This window comes from Pseudorca crassidens, chromosome 6 (assembly GCF_039906515.1).
Source record: "Pseudorca crassidens isolate mPseCra1 chromosome 6, mPseCra1.hap1, whole genome shotgun sequence".
NCBI classification, from domain to species: Eukaryota; Metazoa; Chordata; class Mammalia; order Artiodactyla; family Delphinidae; genus Pseudorca; species Pseudorca crassidens.
In genome coordinates this window covers 48,239,856-48,259,591 of record NC_090301.1, presented here as the reverse complement: position 1 = coordinate 48,259,591, position 19,736 = coordinate 48,239,856, and the positions used below count along the sequence as shown (strand labels likewise).

Below are 19,736 nucleotides of genomic sequence, written 5' to 3'. Positions count from 1 at the left end.
AAACATGAAAATAGATAAATCCACAATTATATTCAGAGATTTTAATGTTCCTCCTTCAATAATTAATAGGATAAGTAGCAAAAATCAGTAATGGTATAGCATATCTGAAACATACTAAAAACTAACTTGACCTAACTGAGACGTGAGGAGAGAGCAGCAAATAATAGCAGGACACATTCACTTCAAATGTACACAAAATATTTCCCAAGATAGGCCATATCTTACATAAAAATAGTCTCAATAATTGTTAAAAGAATCAAGTCATACAAATTTTCATCTCTAATCACAATAAAATTAAACTAAAATCAATAACAAAATGATGTCTGAAATAAAATCTCTCAAACATTAGCTAACTATATAATACCCTTTTAAATAACCTCTGGATCAAAGAAGAAATCAGAAAAGAATTTAGTGAATATTTTATACTGAATGAAAATTAAATCTCAACACATCATAATATTTGAGAATATGAGAGATGCCATTACATCACTCTGGGAGGAATTTATAGCATATGTAAATTAGAACAGAATAAAGGTGTGATTCAATCAATGCCCACAGCTTCCACTTTTTAAGGAAACAAAGAGCAAATAAAATCTAAAGTAAGTAGAAGTAAGAAAGACCAGAGTGGAAATCAATGAAATATAAAAGACAGAACCTACAGAGAAAATCAATGAAATCAAAAGCTGATTTTTTGAAAACAATAAAATTGATAAACCATTAGACACCATAATGAAAACCAAACCAAACCAAACCAAAAACAAAAAAAGGAGAAAGAGAAAACACAATTACAAATTTAAGGCAAAAAAAGAATCAAGAGATTCGATTAGAGCTACATCTATTAAAGAAATTGTATTTGTAATTAAAACCTTCCCACAAAAAAATAATTCTATGAATACATGGCTTTACTGATAGATTACCAAACCTTTAGGGAAGAAATAGAGCTAATAATAATCAAATTTCGACAACACTGAAAAAATGAAGAAATGTTTCCCAACTTTTTCTATGAGGGCAGTAATAAAACCAAAGACCTCAAAAGAAAAATAAACTAATGGCCAATGTCCCCCTTAAACAAAGACGTAAAATTTGTAAAAGTTTTGGCAAACTGAATCCAACAACATATTAAAACCAAAATACATCAAGACCAAGTGTTATTTATCCCAAGAGTCCAATTTGGTTTTACATTTGAAAATCAGTTAATGTAACTCATTACATTAACCAATAGACCAAACAAATAGACAAAGAAAAAGCTCTCAGCAAACTAGGAAAAAGGACCTTCCTCAACTTAATTGTGATCAATTGTGGAAAAACTACAGCTAATATTACCTTTAATCTTGAAAGACTGAATATTTCCCCACAAATCAGGAATAAACAAGGATTTCCACTCTTACAAATTCAACATTATACTTGATGTTCTAACAATTTCACTGAGACAAGGGGAAAAAAAGCATTGTGTTTAGAAAAAAAAAGTATTCACAGATGACCTTATTGTCTATGTAGAAAACTGGCACAATCTACTAAAAACCTCCTATAATGAATGAATTGGTTCAGAAAAAATTCAAGATACAAGATCAATGTACAAAAATCAATTGCATTACTTCTTTAAGCAACAAGAAAATGTAACTTGAAATTAAAATAACTACTATATTACTATAAACACTTACTGAAAAGTTTAGAGATAAACTTGACAAAACATACACAAGGTTTATCATTGAAATCTATAAAACATTGCTGACTGCAATTAAAGAAGACCTAAATAAAGAATGCACTACACTATGCTCATTGGTTGATATACTCAGTGTTATTAAGATGTCAATTCTTCCAAATAGATCTATAATTTCAACACCATCCAATTGAAATTCCAGCAACCTTCAATTGTAGAAATTGAAAAACTGATTCTAAAATTCATATGAAAATGCAAAGGACCTAGATTAGTCAAAACAACTTTGGAAAAGAATGGAACTGGAGGAGGAACACTATTTTCTAGAGTTACTATATAGCTACAGTAATCAAGATAAAGAGGTATTGGCATAAGGATAGATAAGCTGATCAATCAACACAAAGGAGGATCAAGTAATAGGCCAACACTAAGTGGAAAATTCATGCTCAACAAAAATGCAAAGGCAATTCAAGAAGTTATCACTTTTCAACAAAGGGTACTAAAACAATTGGCTATCCATATGTAGAAAAAACAATTTTTAATCTATACCACATAACATTGAACAAAAATGAACTGACCCTGGATCATAGACCTAATTGTAAGTCACAACACAATAAAATTTCTAGAATAAAACATAAGAGAAAACCTCTGTGACCTTGGTTACACAAATATTTTAAATACTTTGCAGAGATATTGAGAACCAAAAGCATAATCCATAAAAGACTAAATCGATAAATTAGACCTTAGAAGAATTAAATCCTTCTGCTCTTTATTTTTTGAATATTTGAATTTTATTTTATTTATTTTAAAACCTTCTGCTCTTTAAAGACACTGTTAAGGGAATGAAAAGATGAGCCACAGATAAAGAGAAAACATTTGAAACATATATCTGATAAAGTTCTTCTATCCAGAATATATTAAAAAAAATTTCAAACTCAATAATAAAAAAAAAGTTCTTTAAACTAGTAAAGGTTTTGAACACATGCTTTACCACAGAAGATATAAAGATGACAGATAAACACGTGGACTATCATTAGGGAAACAGAAATTAAAACCACAATGTAAAACCACAACACGTCTCTTAAAAAGGCTAAAATATAAAAAACAGATTGTACCACATGCTATAAAGATATGGAGGACATAGGTCCTTCTAATTTTGCTTGTATGAATGCAACACAGTTCAACCACTTTAGAAAACAGTTTAGCAGTTTCATATGAGGTTAAACATAAACTTACCATATGGCTCAGCAATCCCATTCTCAGTGCTGTGTTAATTTATGTTCACACAAAAGCTTTGACGTGAATGCCGATAGCAGTTTTATTGATAATCACCAAAACCTATAAAAAGGCAAGGTGGATAATATTGTGATACGTATATCTAATGGAATATTAGTCAGCAATAAAAAGTAATGAACTTTTAATGTATACAACATGGATGAATTACCAATTGTTTAGTGAAAGAAGCCAAATAAAACCGAATATCCACTTTATGGTTTAATTTATATAAAATTCTATATATTTCAAACTAATCTATCATGCCAGAAAGGAGATCAGTTGTTGTGTGGGGCAGGAAGTGGTGGGGAGGGATGGGAAGGAGAACTTAGAAAGGAGCACGAGATAACTTTTGAGGATAATGGATATGGTTATTATATGGATTGCAGTGTTGGTTTCACAGGTGTCTACATGTATCAAAATGTATCATATTGTACACTTTCAACATGTGCAGTTTGCTGCATGTAAATTATACCTCACTAAAGTATTTTTTAACTAAAAAAGGATTCATAAACTATTGCTCAGGCTGCACCATTTACTCATTTAATTCAATTACTCAAATGATTTTAGAAGTGTCTATAGTTAGGATACAAGCAGGATTGAATTTTTGGACAAAACTGCCTGATGCAGTTCCTCAATAGATCCCTTTTTAAAGACGATTATTGTTAACTTGCTACCAGGTGTTAGTTGAGACTATACTACAGACATACATCAGGTAATCCTCGGCCCAAAAATACCTATCATGTCTTTGGTAATGCTAGTAAAACGTATAGATAATAAAAGGAGCTGCTTAGTAGATCTCATTCAATAAGCAAAATTGATATAATCAGGAGCATGCAATATAATGGGTTCAGAGGAGTTCAGGGAGGTCAAACCATCCATATGCAGTATGCTTCTCTGCCTGTGTGTTTAAATGATAGAGCCCTCCGAAGATCTTCCCACAGCCATTGCTAGCTGGTTGAAATTCTATGATTCCCTCCAAACCAAAGGAAAACAAGGTGCTTTTTGGTTTTTGTTTTGTTTTGTTTTCATTGAGTGTAGTATTGCTATTTGAAAATGGGATATATAATATCCTATAGACTGTAAATCTCTGGGAAAAGAAGGTAAGATGCCTAGTGGAAGAGAAGAAGGACAAATCTACACCATCGCTAAAGCTGAGAGACACTATTTAGTAATACAATTTAAGCTAGTGTCCTCAGAGGGGGGATTGGAAATTTATAGATCCTAAAGCCATAACTAAGCTGGCAGTATGCTCATGTAAATGGGTCCTAGATGATTGTGCGATAAAAGCATCCCCACATGCACACACTCAATTCTGAAAATATCTGTGGAAATTTAAAGGAAAAATTGGGGTGAATCATGAAGACTCATCAACAAAACCTGGTAGCCAGCTCAGAAGTGGATTGGAATACTTAAATTATTGACTAGGTCAGATCCTTAGAACTGGGTTCAGATCTGGGTTCTTGAAATAAATGGACTTAAGCAATGCAAAGATGGGTCAAATGATTACATATTTTCTTCCACATGTTGAAATAACAAATGTGGGGTAACTGACTGTACTTCCTTAACAGCAGGAAAGAAATGGCCTGAAGATGGCTTTAGACAAAATTTCCAGAGGAAAAGTATCTGTGACTAGCTGGCAAGTAGACTACTTTGGACCCTACTAGGAGCCCTACAGGAGATACAAATGGGCATTGACTTGAATTGAAAACTATTCTGTAACAGAACCAACCATAGTGAGCATAATTAAAGGATTGTAGCTTCAAAGTCTATCAATTTACTAACAAGCATATATTTCCTGTCATCAAAGTATGCACTTCACTGCTACTAGTGTACAAAAGCAATTAGTATACATAGGCAAGGTAACATAATATTACATAAAAATTTCACAGTCCTTATCACCTTCAGAACATTGGTTCTATTGGTCTCACTGAAAATGAAATAGACAATTAAATATTTGCAATTTAAAATAAGTGGTATAAAGGCTTGAATGGCTGCTTAAATTGACTAAATGGATGTTCTCACAAATGAAAGGCAGAGGTTCCACTGGAAATGTTTTTAGAATTTGGGAGTAAGGGGCTGGGGAATGCAACAACCATACAATACAACTTTATAACTTTTCCACCCCCGAAAACTATCATTTGATATCACTTCATTCATTACCACTAGAGACAGATACCAATCCAAAGGAACAGGTATCCATACTACTAAATTTAATTGTATGCATGTATTTCCAGGCGATTAAGTGTGGATTATAACTTCCCCATGAAGTTAAATTGGAAGTAAATTTGAATACGGCCATGTTACTAAGTGGCAGGATCATACCTCTAGTTACTTTCCTATCACATTCTAAATCTTCCTAAGATTAAGCTAAGGAGGAAGCCCTGATGAACTTAATGCATCTGTCTATTCTCTAAGCAAGCAAATGTCACCGGGGGAGGAAGGATATGGGCTAAAACAGGTAATAAGTGGACATGGAAAGAGATTATAGGGGGTGGGAAGAAGACACAAATACTAGATTATAACCAGCTGGGAAATGGAAGAAATGCAGTAACTTTATTGCAATGAGAGTGTCCCAGAGCAAGAAAAGAATACTCTTAGCTATTTCTCCCCACCAGTTGCTGATGGACAGCGGATCCTGACAAAAGAGAAATAGGACCTCTAAGGATTTATGGTCTCAGACTAAAGACTGAATCTGGATAATTTGGAGAAAAGATTTTACACAGAATTCCCTGATCACTCAACTGATAGGTAGCAAGTCAGACCTATTATTTGGTTTACAATTTCAGGGCTATATTTACTAATTTGTTTCTTTTTCTGATAATCTGAGAGATTACCTTTGATTTGCACAGGGTGAAAATTGCTGAACAGCCAGTCATCTATAGCTTGTGTGACTATGAATCAATATGACACATTGCTAAGACGGCTATCTGTGTGTGACGGGTAGCAGATTGCTACCACATACCTGAAATATTATTTGACTTGCTCTTCGCCTACACTGAACATAAATTGGACGAAATACCTTTAAAGAAAGTGGCTGTGGAACCTGGTTAGTTTGAGGGCAGTGGACACAAGGATGGTATTGCCTTATTCCACCAATGACTGTCCTTTGACACTTTAGACAAAACACTTGTCAGAGGATGAATGGCACATCCAGACTGAGCTTTGGGGTGGAATATGACCAACTGATGGTTTCATGAAGCACACAGTATTTTGGTTCATATTGCATACCTAACCTGTACCTATGCCATGAATGCCAAATGGCATCAATATATGAGGTAGCTTGAATAGTACTAGCGCTACCAAGTCAGATGTAATTTGGGCATTGTACAATTCAGTCCAGAATTACTCATTTAAATAAATCATTATCATTTTGAAAAATACTTGCTTACATTTATTTATGATACCGTCTGGAAGACAATACCCTGTAAGTCTAATGTACTGTTTTGCAAAGTATGCCCTAAGCTTTGAAGCAGTGACATGGGCCTCACTTTCTTGTAGTCAGAATACAGAGATCTGGGAATCAAGGTGCAGGAGTGGCCCTTCTCACTAATATACCTAAAGATCCACTGAAATAGTTTTTTTATTCCTCTTTCTGAAACTTTAGATCTGGCTGAGAAGAATGTTTCCAGGAAAGAATGTAATATTCACATTGAATTGGAAGGTGAAATTTACTAGTTGGCTATTTTGGGCATCTCATGCCAATGAAATACGATAGAGAAAAGGGTCTTTGTAACAGCTGTGGTGATTGATTCCAAGCACCAAGTGGAAATTGTCTTTCAGCCTGCCATATAATGGAGACAGGAAGTACTATGACTGGAATCCAGAGAATTTCCTGGATATCTCCAGATGGCCAGTCACCAATTATCTCCAGTTTTGTTAGGAGTTAGGTACTTATAAGGAGAGGCTGGGAATCTTGTTAACACTTAGAGAAAAAAAAAAAAGAAAAGAAAAGAAACAGTTTGCTTGTATTTCTACCCCAAGAATAATGAAGGTTAAATGGGGGAAATGGATTTCTCATAGTAAATTTTGAAGCACAGTTTGTCCTTAGAACACAAGCAATAATTTCAGTATAGGATAGTGTTGAAGGGCCTAATTTTGGCATTAAACATAGGTCTTCTGAATCTTATACTGTATACATTACTGAAGACATTTCTTAACCTTTTTTCCCCTGAACTATCTAATTTGTATAATACCTTATATGCATGCTGTAAAGATAAAATAGGATAATACAAAGTTCTTAACCCAGTGTCTGACAGTTACTTAGAAAATAATAGCTTTTATGCATATTACTACAACATATTATCAGATGACCATTAATTTGAATATGGAATCTAGAATGCTATGGATGGAAGGAGGCTTCATTCATTTCTACATTTTTAATTGAAATATAGTTGATTTACATTATTATATAAGTTGTAGAGTGTCTACAAAAAATTGGCACTTGCCAGCTACATCTACAAGGAATAAAACATGTGCTGCTGCAGCTGCTAATTTTCAACACCCCTTGAAAGGAGCAGAGTGGAGATTAAGAAATGAGGCACTCTGTGCTCTGGGAAAAACTGGCAAAACAGGTCTTCAGAGAGTTGGATATTTTCAGGCGCCGATTTTATGAACCCAATTCTCCTCATATATCTCCTTATATCTAGAAAAGCACTAAAATCCTCCGTGGTGATGACTGCTCCTTGTGACTAGCAGAAAACTTCTGCAAAAAAAAATATGTGCTTGATTGTATGTACTCCCCCTTCACCAAAATCACATATATACTGACCTTCCCCGCTGCCTCTTTGGAGCCGTTTCTCAGAACTATCTGAAATGCTGTCTCCTGGGCTATAATCCTTATTTTGCCCCAAATAAAACTCACAGCTCTCACGTTGTGCTTTTTTTTTTTAAGTTGACAGTTTTATGGCGACCATGAAGAAGGGACCCAGAGTGGACTTCTCTTCGCCTGAACTCTAGGAGGAACTGGAACCTTGGTACAAGCAGAGGCCCCTTGCGCCCATCCACCTCCTCAGAGAGTCCAGACGAACTTGGGTAAGTCACTCCTGGTTCTCGGATCTCCCGTATTGCTTGATGATCCTGAGTTTTATTTGGCAGTGTATAGCAGGTACCTGCCCCCTCCCACTTGAAAGATAATGGTGGGGGAGGGGGACTCAGTTGAACGATGCCAGGGAATACCCACCCAGGTGAAAGATATTTGGTCGGGGGTGTACCTGGTTGAAAGATACCAGGGTTTGATCAGTTGTAGGAGACTGAGTGGTCTGCACTGAGTGGTTAGCTAAGAGGCTGATCTGATGCTTTTCCTCAATTCGGCTGCCTTAATAAAATTTGTCGGCATCAAAGTGAAGATATTACATGAGAGCTTTGCTCCAAAGAAAAGGGACAAGACTCCTCCCGGCGGTTTACGGCTTTCTCAGGTGACTGAGAAATTTACAGGAGTGGTGGAGGCAGAGTCCTCATACCATGCAGTGGTACCATAGGGAAACCCACTCATTAATTAAAACACTTGCTTGTCCAGGGGTTGCGGTTAAGAATTGGCCGTTCAGCGATCCAAGCACCCGTGGTGGCCTTAGATTACCAAAGGGAGAAACTGAGACACGTAAGGGGGCTGAAACGACTCTAGGGTGACACCTAGAGGAGCTAAACTCACAAGCAGCACACTGGCCCATAACACAATTTCACTAGTGAATTTTATCCCTGACAAATTCAACTTTAAAATGGGAAATAGAGCTTCTCAAACACGGAAACAAGAAGCATCAGAAAGCCAGCCTATGACTAACACTCCAGCCAGGTTTATGTGCATACGAGAAGTACCTACTTAATTGGGGAAATTATACTAAAGGAGATCTCAACCTAAAATGGCCAAATTGGGGTTCTTTTGATATTTCAAAATTGATACTTTTGTGCCAACAGTTAGAAAAAGCCAGCTGTTAGATCAAACAGACTGAATGGAATGCTTACTTTGGTATCTAGAAACTTCTAAAAAAGAAAATGATAGAGTAACTTCTTTGCAGGAAACCAATAATTAATTACTCGAAACTATCAGACCAACTTTTCAAAACCATTGAAAAGAAAAGGGGTATCTACAAAAATTATGAACCTTCAGTTGCGCCAATTAAGTACACAATGCCAGTCGAAGGTTAACAGAACTCTGTTTAATTCCCAACTAGTAGAGAAATATTGTTTGAAGAAAAATAAAGAAAAAAATGTCTTTTCAGAATTCTGACCCTGAGGGAATAAGTCCTACTAGGAAAACCTGATATTCTCTCCCTGTGCCTTGAGACCAGAGCTCTCAGGATCACTTATTTTATCTAGATCATCTCTAAATTTCTGATACTGAGGGAAAAAAAGGGGGGGGGGACAAAAAAAATTATTTTTAAAATTTAACTTATTCCAACTGTTATTTACAACTAGTGTTTTATATTGTGATATTTGATTCATGACTAAGTTTAGAAAATGAAGCTATGAGACATCTTGTTGTGTCTGTATGTTTATCTGTGCATTATCTTTGTTTTTACTTTTGGATGGTATTATCAAAAATTAATATATAAGTGAGCTCTACTATTGGATTAAAGGAAATTAAGTGCTTATATAAATTCTCAAAGAAAAAAATACAGAAGGTAACTGGCCAGAATTAATTTCAGGTTCACATGAACTGGGAAATACTCAGTATGAAATTAATACCTGGTATTAATGTTTGTTTGTTGATCTAATTAATATAGACATGTCTTTAGAGTCATCAACATTAAGTATAATACTTTTATTGCACCTAGGTTTAATATAAAAAATCTTGTTATATCTGTTACTTATTTGTCAGCAAGGCAAGTAACTTGATGTGAAGAAACTTTTAAGGAAAGAAAACATAAATGAAATACGAGCTTTCAGATAAGCTCTATTAAGAATAATTATGCTTTAGTAATGTCTATCTAAAATAGTCTCTCCAGATTCTGGTACTTTGAAATTCTAGAGTTGTGCTAAATTAAGTTAAGTTATGTAATGGAAGCTTATTGAATAGCCAGGACATTCCCAAATAAAATAAGATACTGAACATTGGCTTCCTTTTACAGAGAAACAAAAGGTATTTAGGACTATTGATGAATATGTCTGGTGCCACATTCTCTAAAGAAAGCAAATGTTTTTAGAAAATATCACTGGTATTTATGTTCACCAATCTACAGAATGCTAACATAAAGGACAGTTCATAATTGCTTACTTCTTGGTTTTCACAAGAAATTAAGGTTGTCAGAGCTGAGGATTCTAATTTAAACATGTAATTAAAGGTAATAGAAATAACAAAGAAAACATTTCAGTATATAGTAGGAAAGTAGGATGTGTGTTTTCAGTAAAGAAGGTATGAGGAATGGAATCACATTTTATTAAGGGAAAAGGAAGTAGGTCTGACTTATAGGCAGCTGCTTCTGAATGGGAAAATAAAGTGATGGATACAGAAAGTGAGGAAAGGTTTGTGGAAAGTGGACCCCAAGAAAAGAATTTTGTGCATGGTCAGGATTGACTAAGGTTAAAATAAATTTAACTGAGTAAATGAATTTTAAAAGTAAGTGGGTGCAAAACTTGAATTTCGTTTTTCTCTCTCTTAAGAGAACAAGATTTCTTAAAATGTTGAATTGCCTTTGATAACAGATTTCAATTTTCTTTACCTTTTAAGTGATCTGTTCCGTAATTGCCTTTGAAATCTTTTATTGTTACTTTGGTAAGTGAATAACTACTGTTTCATAGTGACCTGTGATCCTATCTGAGTGCTCTAAACTCTTTTTGATATTTTTTTTATACAAAACTTCCTAAATCAAATTCTAATGAAGTCCTTTTGACCTCTAGCTAACTGTGGGATGCTTCAAAGGGCCCGTGAAACATCCCAAAGAGAGATATTAAACTAATTAGGTTCATTAGGTATGTTAAATTACATGGAAATATTGTCAAATGAGTAATAAATCTTCTCAGGTTATATTGTATGGTAAATGTTACTAATATAGACATCCTAGAAATTATATGGAGTTCCTAAAATTCTGATATGTCCTGGTAAAATGTTAGTCATAATTCTAGTTATTATCTTAGTGTTGTATGTCACAGTAGTAACCAAGGTTCATTGTCAATTGCACTGTAATCAGTTTTTGAACGTGTCTTCATAAATCTTTTGTCATTATAGACAGTTATGGTTTTATTCTGTTGCCTTTGCAAAAATGCTTTCTCTTCAAGAAAATTTATAAAAAGGACTTTTGGATAAATACAAGTCTTCGACTTTCAGACCATAATGCTGAACTGGATAAGAAATTAAAGAATCCTAATGAGAAACCTGATGGCTTCATAAACTGTTAACAAAAAGAGTTAGTTACATAAGACTGAGTGAACTGGTAAATATGGTTATAATTTTTATGGTTTCTATCTGAAAAATTACTGGTTTAAATCTGTGTTTTCCAGGTATAAGAAACCTTTCCTTCAAACTAATTATGACTTACAGTAATTTGGTAAATTATACCTTTGTAAGCAGAATTGAAACATTTATCTTTTTTCTCTATCTGCTCCTTCCAGAGATTGTAAACTCTTAGGTCCCCAGCAACTTTATCAGATCAATTAGGAAGGCCACTCACTAACAGGTACAGAAGGCTCAAGGTACTTGGGGGACGTTAAAAAGGGAGGAATTCACCTAGATCTGTTAGGTGAAATCTGTGATAAGCCCTTGGCATGACTTTCCTAGCCTTGAGAAGCCTTTTAAAAGTTCAGTATGAGACTCCTTATAAAAGTTTCAGAAAAGCAAAAAGCCTATATGACCAATTATAGTTATATAAATTATCAGGCCAAGTTTATTGAGACTAGACTTATTTTGCAAACAAATTAGTCTTAATTTGGTTGTATTTGGTAGAAATGAGGGCAATTTTAGAAAGAAAAAGACGTTTCAATGAATGTTAAACCCCAGTCTTGTTAATGGAGGTCTGTATTTACTTAGACTTACTTCCCGGATAATTCCTTGCTATTACGTTATATTAATGTAATGTTTAACTGAATTATTAAAAGGATACTCTAAGTTTTTTTCTGAAGCTTATCTCAGTAATCTATCTTTGGACGAAGATCTGATGCTCCATGACCTGCAACCAGGGGATTATGCATACTGGAAAACACATAATTTAAAGGACTATCTCCAACCTAGATGGAAGGATCCTTATCAGGTACTCTTTAACTCATGCACAGAGACACTGAAGGGAATTGACTCTTGGATTAATTTCCAATTACAAGGTGCCCCTGCACCAGACTGGTCTATAGAGAGGACTGCTGACCTCAAACTCACCTTAAAACGACACTCAAACAGAGGAAACTACACTCACACCAGGACTAGAGGATGACATCAGAAGTAGACAGCTTAACCAAGATGCTGGACCTGACTCATATGATCATTTACAATGTTCTCTTGACTTCTTGGATCTTTGCATACAAATCAAATATTTTTCTATCATGGACATGATTCTATGCTAGTTTTAAAAATTAATCCAGTTGTTGGGTTTGTGGCCAATTACCTGTGTCTAGGACTTCTGGATTACCTTGGTGGATTTCTCCACTCCAAGGCTCTAATTGCACAATTGTTTTAGAAGAAAGTTCAGTCCTGTTCAGGCTACTCTTGATATTACTAGATGAGATCCCCTCACCTAGCCAATTAATAATACCTGCTCTAACCCTGGCCATAAAAATGAATTTTCCTCTAAAGTTACTCACACTCAAACAGAGCAACAAGCAAAATTTCTGTCAAGGAATAAAGCCTCCCACAATTATGGGATGGATTTATGTGATTAACACGAGGCTATGGTCATTTAAGTTTTAAGGCACCCCTTTATCTTGTGAACAATTAAATTATATTAAGGATAACCAGCCTAGTAACATTAGGAAATTGGGCTGGGAACATTATGGACAGTGCCAATATGTCATTTCCCTGAAAGACAAGGACCGGTACAGAACAGACAAAGTCAGATGACCTGAGGATATACTGGGCTGCACCTAACTGAAGTTCTTGGCTTCATTTTTACTTACGACTTTAATAATACTGCTAGCTATGTTATTTGTATTTTGCCTGTTTTACAAGATTGTTGTTTCTTGCATTACCAAATGTGTGACTGAGCGTCCGACAAAATATATAGCTTTATATGAGATCAATGATTGTGATAGTGTAACTCTAGATATGGGAAGATACAACAAGAGGGAATTTTCCTGGACCATAACAAATTAGTAAGACAGGTGGTCCAGAGTCCTTACTTACTGTTAAAAGATCTAGTCCAGTAATAGCACATTGAGTGGCCTATCAGGGAAATCTTCGCCAGACCTGAGAATGAGCCTTCCTAGCACCGTGGGATGAAATGGTCATGAAATGCCTCCCAACGCGTGGTTGAATTTATGACCATGAGCGGCCCTGACAACAACAAATTGGCACTTGCCATTGGCACTTGCCAGCTACCTCTACAAGGAATAAAACATGTGCTGCTGCAGCTGCTGACCTTCAACACCCCCTGAAAGGAGTTCAGGTGGTGAGCAGAAATGAGGCACTCTGTGCTCTGGGCAAAACTGGCAGAACAGGTCTTCAGATAGTTAGATAATTTCAGGAGCTGATTTTATGAGCCCAATTCTTGTTATCTCCTCATATCTAGAAAAGCACTAAAATCCTTCATGGTGACGTCTGCTCCTCGTGACTAGCAGAAAACTTCTGCAAAAAAATATATGCTTGATTGTATGTACTCCCCCTTCACAAAAATCACATATATACTGACATTCCCCCCTACCTTTTTGGAGCAGTTTCTCAGAACTATCTGAAATGTGGTCTCCCAGGCTATAGTCCTCATTTTGCCCCAAATAAAACTTGACTCACAACTCTCACACTGTGAATTTTTTTAACTTGACAATAGCACAGGGAATTATAGTCATTTCTACTTTTAAATTTTTCAGAAGAGGAAATTGAGTCAGAGGGAGAGATAAATAACTTTGGCTAAGGTCAGAGTACTAGAAAAGAGTGCAAAAATTTTGAAAATCAATTATTAAGGGATAGCACCTTTAGGAAATTCATAGGCAGATATTTGTAAGAAAATAAATATGCTAAGACCACAGTAATGACTTTAACTTCCAGCCACAAATTTCAAAAATTTGATAAATCTATACACTTCTTATCACAAACCAGTTTGGCATACAAAAATTGAAAATGAGATTATCTCTTGAACTTGAATCCACGAGTCTGGAAAATAGTCATTGTCTTGTGAGTTGGCATTATTGATTCAAGTTAAGGTGATTCTTAGGCAGGTACTATGTGCACAGTAGTCATAGATACAGCAATGATTACTTACTTTTAAATTATCTTTTTCTAAGCTTAAAAAATTAAAACTCTGTGTGGGTGCGGGTGGGGGGTTGGGTGTGCTTTTATTCTTCCTGGGGATAGGATAGAAAGCTTCTTAAAGGGGTATTTTTAAAGAAGAAAATTATATAATCCCAAAATGTAAATCAGAAAAGGTATCCTATTTCTTTCTTGAAACAGACTGGATCACTGACATTTATATTGAACTCCTATATCCTACATAATTCTATGATAATCTTTAGCTGATTAGAATGTTTCATCATATTTAGAAACTAATATAAGAATTTGGGGAAGAAATATAATTATAACTGAACAAGGGGAACAACCCATGGCTTAAAATCCAAATGAGGAATTCCAGGTTCAGAAAAATAATAACACAATCTAATGCTCTATTAGAATAAAATAATTAAGATAAATGTAAAAATTAGGTGGCACTTATAGGCACAAGATACATTGCATATAGTTAAAATAACCCCAAATACAGTGCAAACTTCACAAAACCTTGCTCAAGTTTAAGAAATAAAACTTTAAAAGATCAAGACTCATCAGAGGTCAAGATAGATTTTGTTTGATTTTTCTTGCCTCGAGGACTGTTTTATCCAGGAAAATACTCAAGCTTTTTTGCATATGAGTATTTGCCTGTGTCATTCTTTTAAAAGGAAAATTGACTGCCTCAGCTTCTTCCCCTGGAAACACCTTCAAAATAAGCTGTGAAACCTAGATCTTAATTTAGTCTTTGTAATAGAACTGTTATTGGTGGTGGAAAAAGTCACAGGGTGATTTAATAAAGACCACTTATTCTCTCTTGTTCTCTTACGAACTCTTTAGCTGTTCTGTTTGAGTTTGAAAGTTTAAATATAATAGAACTCCTAATCTATGATTTTTGGTATTGGACTTCTTGAAATAAACTCTACTTCTCATTACCAGTTGAGGTATTGATCCTTTAAAGGGTATGTCTACATGCCCTCTCTACTCAATTTCAAAAGCCCAGTGCTTTTGCTCCTCTCTTGAAGTCAAGCAAATCTTTGTTTAAGGGGGTCAACAAATCTTTGTTTAAGGGAGTTGATTTTAATTTATGTTGTAAATAAAATTTCCTCTGCATTTATGCTGATAACACTTAGTGCAGAAAAATAGCGTAGAACATTTACTTTTGAAAGGTCCTTTTCCCCAACTTCCAAACGTAGATTATTTTTGTTGCCCCATTACATACTGATAAAGTCCAGCTTTAGCGCTAGGTAGAAGTAAGTTTATGTGATAAAAAGCACCTAGGGGCAGGACAGGAATAAAGACTCAGACATAGAGAATGGACTTAAGGACACGTGGAGGGGGAAGGGTAAGCTGAGACGAAGTGAGAGTGGCATGGACATATATACACTACCAAATGTAAAACAGATAGCTAGTGGGAAGCAGCCGCATAGCATAGGAAGATCAGCTCAGTGCTTTGTGACCACCTAGAGGGGTAGGATAGGGAGGGTGGGAGGAAGACGCAAGAGAGAGGGGATATGGGGATATATGTATACATACAGCTGATTCACTTTGTTATACAGCAGCAACTAACACAACAATGTAATGCAATTATACTCCAATAAAGATGTTTTAAAAAAAGCATAGAATACTTATGTAAAGCTTAATTTTTTAAATATTAATCTTAATCTGATCTTTTCTACTGGTCTTAATGAAAAGAAACAGCCACACACATATGATTTATTGTAGAAGGCACCAGAAGGCAGAGAGTTCTGAGTACTAAATTCACTCACATCAAAAAATTTCAAACAGCTAAAAACAGCAGTAAAAAATCAAGAATCAAATGTCACTGCAAAATAACCCAGTGACAAGAATCAATGCCTATTCATTTTAAAGATTTCACATTAGACTGTACATTTCCAGAGGCCACTGCAATGAGGCAAGGAATGAATAAATCTTAATCAAATGTCACGGTGATGGAAAAGTGGACAGAGTTGAAAAATACTTAGAAGGTGGTAAAATCAGATGGACTGAGTAAGTGTGAATGAATGTTATGTATAAAAAAGGGGAGGAATAAATGATGATGATGAAGCTTCTAAGTCATAACCATTAAAATGATGTCATGCAGAGGGGTCACAGACAAACTGTCACAGCACCAAGAAATGCAGATATAAAATTGGGGAAAACTTGCAATCACATAGTAATAGAACATATACAACTCTGAAAATGTTTGTTATCCTCCAGCTTAATCAGGCAAATTAGTCTGCATGTACCATGATCTAATTTTTTCTCTAGTTCTGGGATTTCTAATATTTAGTATTGGACACCCAAAGTTTTTCTCAAATTTCATAATCCCATCTCTTTTATTTTCCATATATTTTTCTTCCTTTTTAAGGAAATGCTTTCAACTTTACCGTCCAAAATTTTTATTAATTAAAAAAAATTTTCTGCTATAGTATGTTTAATTCAAACAATTCCTGTTTTGTTCTCTGAGTACTCCTTTCCATAGCAATATCTTTCTCATCTCTCTGAGGAAACTGTCTTTTGTCATCCAAGCTAATTGTTTCCTGCAGGTTTGTTTCAGTATCAGATTTTATTTTTACGGGTTTTCATCAAATATTTGGGGATTCATGGCTGTGCATTCATGTTTAAGGAGGAGGCACTAAAATGTTGAGCAGAAACTTGGCATTTTTAGGCAAGGATTATCAAGTGAAAACTTCAAATTGATAATCTGGCAGCATCTTCAGAGATTTATTTCAGCATAGTTATAATACTCAGATAAAAATCTTCCTATTCCCTGCCCAGAGGATATAAACCTGGCTGCCAATAAGAGATAAGGTCCAAAAAGGATGCACTGGAGTGCTATCTATGTGCCATGGTGCTGACTGTTCCTCTACTGTAACATGGCATCTCCCTTATCATTTCACCAAACTCTAATCTAAGGGTGAAAAGAACTTCTCCCTTATTAAAACCAAGTTCCCTCCCTACGTAATGGAGCTCACTGTTTCTTTTGATGATGACAATGAGTCCAACTTTATTTTTCACTTAGAGATGAGTCCTGTTCCATGGCATAAATTGTTCTACATAAATCAGAATGTACTGCCTTTAAAAAGCATTAAACTAAATAGTTTCTTAAATTAAAAACAAAGAGAGAGAGAGATGAAGGTGGGAAGGGGCCTGGATTTTGTCAGTTGTTGTGTGGGTTTTCAACTTATCCTTTTGTTTTCAGTACTCTCTTCCTGAAGTTAGATGGTCCTGGTTGTACTCCATATAGATGTCGCTGGATCACTCTCTCCAAAGTCCAAATTTTCAGGTTTCTGCTAGTGTAAAGATTTTCCACGTTTTTTTTTTTTTTTAAAGCTCAAGAATTCAACAAACCCTTTTGCTTTCGAGCCAATTCTGCCCCATGTTTACAGCTACCAATTTATGAGGTTTTTATGGCTTCCAAAGTGAAAATCATGTTACTTTTGTGCTTCTCCTGCTATAACTCAAGGATTATGTTTCTCAAATTTGCTAATTTCCACTAATCCATGCACTTTTCAGTGTCCAAAATTGTGTTCTTATAGATTCCTCTTTTATTATTTTTGCACTTAAGGAAGGATTATTTATTTATGTGAATATTTTACTGTCATTTTAGTAATATTTTAGAAGGAAACTGGGCAAACACATGTGCTTAATTTGCCATCTTTGAAAGAAAGTCAATCCAATTGTTTATTGGATTTTAAACCTCAATTTTTAAAAATGATGTTTAGGTGAACATCATTACTGTGTTTTTTTTTTTTTTTTTTCTCTCCCCTTTGATTTACAACTAAGCTGACATCAATAATTGGAGGTGAAAAAAAGAAAGCACCTCTGCACAGCATACCAGGACATCTGAGAGGTCTATCCAGCTATGTACCCAAAAGTAGGTGGATTAGACTGTGGAGGATGTAGCAGAGTGAGGGAAGTTGCAGTAAAGCCAGGGGTGGCAGAGGCAGTGACTGCAGAAAAGGCAGTAGCAAGTCAGCAGACCTTTCTAGCAGAAGAGGTATAGGATGAAGGCAGTGAGTGGGGGTCAGCTCAGCCACCTGCACTGGAGGGATCAGTTTCTCTCTCTGAAGACAGGCAGAAGTGACATGGGGGAAGGAAGAGAAGTAGGCAGACACAGAGAACTGTAGGAAAGTGTCTCCTGCTGTCTGCCCAGGAAGCAAGAGAACTGCCCATGGACCTCTGGGACTCCGCAACTTGAGGATCTCTCTACCAGGCCAGTGGGTGTGCCCTAAGCCCCAGCTGCTAAGTACACACCTTTCTCCTGCTCAGTCACCATCCTTTGCTTTTTTTATTATTATTTTTTAATGTGTGTGCCCCTAATCTTGGAGGCAAGTCAGTACCCATAAGAGAAACCAAAAACCTGTGCTATAACATCACCTTCTCGAAAACAAAGGGAAGACTACTATCAATCTGTTGAACTGTTAAAATCGAAGTAAACAAGTCCTTGCCTAAATAAGAAAGGTATTTGCTACTTCAAATGTGGAGGAAGAAGCACTTCTCATCAAACATCATGAAAAATCATGGTAAAAATTATGGTAACAATTCTCCAGAAATCAAACCCAAACACATGGAATATTGTGATCTAACTGATATAGAATTTTAAATAGCTATTATAAAGAAATTCAAAGAACTACAAAAAAAATTCAAAAAGGCAATACAATCATCTCAGGAATATACTTAACAAACAAAAGTACTTTACCATTGTGACTGAAATTCTAAGAAAGAACCAAACAGAATTTCTGGAGCTGAACTACTTAATAAATTAGATTAAAAATGCATTAGAATGCACTGGAAATAGAGCAGATCATGTGGAAGAGAGAATTAGTGAGCTCAAGGATAGAAATATAGAAATGATTAAGGCAGAAGAGGAGAGAGAATTAATTTTTTTAAAAGTGAAGAAACCATATAAGAACTATATTACTCCATTAGAAAATCCAACATAAGAATAATGGGTATCCCAGAAGTAGAAGTGAGGGAGAAGGGGGAAGAGAGACTATTAAAAGAAATAATACCTGGGAACTTCCCAAACCTGAAAAAGGGACTGGTTATACAAGTTCACAAAACTCATAGGACACCTTAGTATCTCAACACAAAAAGACTTTCTTCAATACACATTATATTAAAACTGTCAAAGTTAACAATAGAGAAAGAATTTTAAAGGCAGCCACTGGGGAAAAAATGACAGTAACTTACAAAGTTATGACCATTAAGCTATCAGCAGATTTCTGAACAGAATCTACAGGCCAGGAGAGAGTGGAAGGACATATTCAAATTATTGAAAGATAAAAACTGTAAGCCAAGATACACTACCCAGCAAAGTTATTCTTCAGAAATGAAGGAGAAAGAAAGGCTTTCTCAGATAAACAAAAGCTGAGGAAGTTTATCACCATTAGACCAGCCTTTCAAGAAATGTTGAAAGGAGCACTTCAAGTTGAAACAAAAAACAAAACTATATAAAACTCTGATTAAGGT

General features: G+C 35.3%; 1 long non-coding RNA gene across 1 annotated transcript in view; it reads right to left on the bottom strand.

The window, feature by feature from the left end:
- Positions 1-19,736, bottom strand: part of LOC137225820 (uncharacterized) — a 221,762-nt gene that overhangs the window by 90,143 nt on the left and 111,883 nt on the right. Inside the window, exon 3 of the long non-coding RNA XR_010944040.1 lies at positions 2,894-2,995. This is a non-coding gene — a long non-coding RNA (uncharacterized lncRNA). The remainder of the gene's footprint in view (positions 1-2,893; positions 2,996-19,736) is intronic.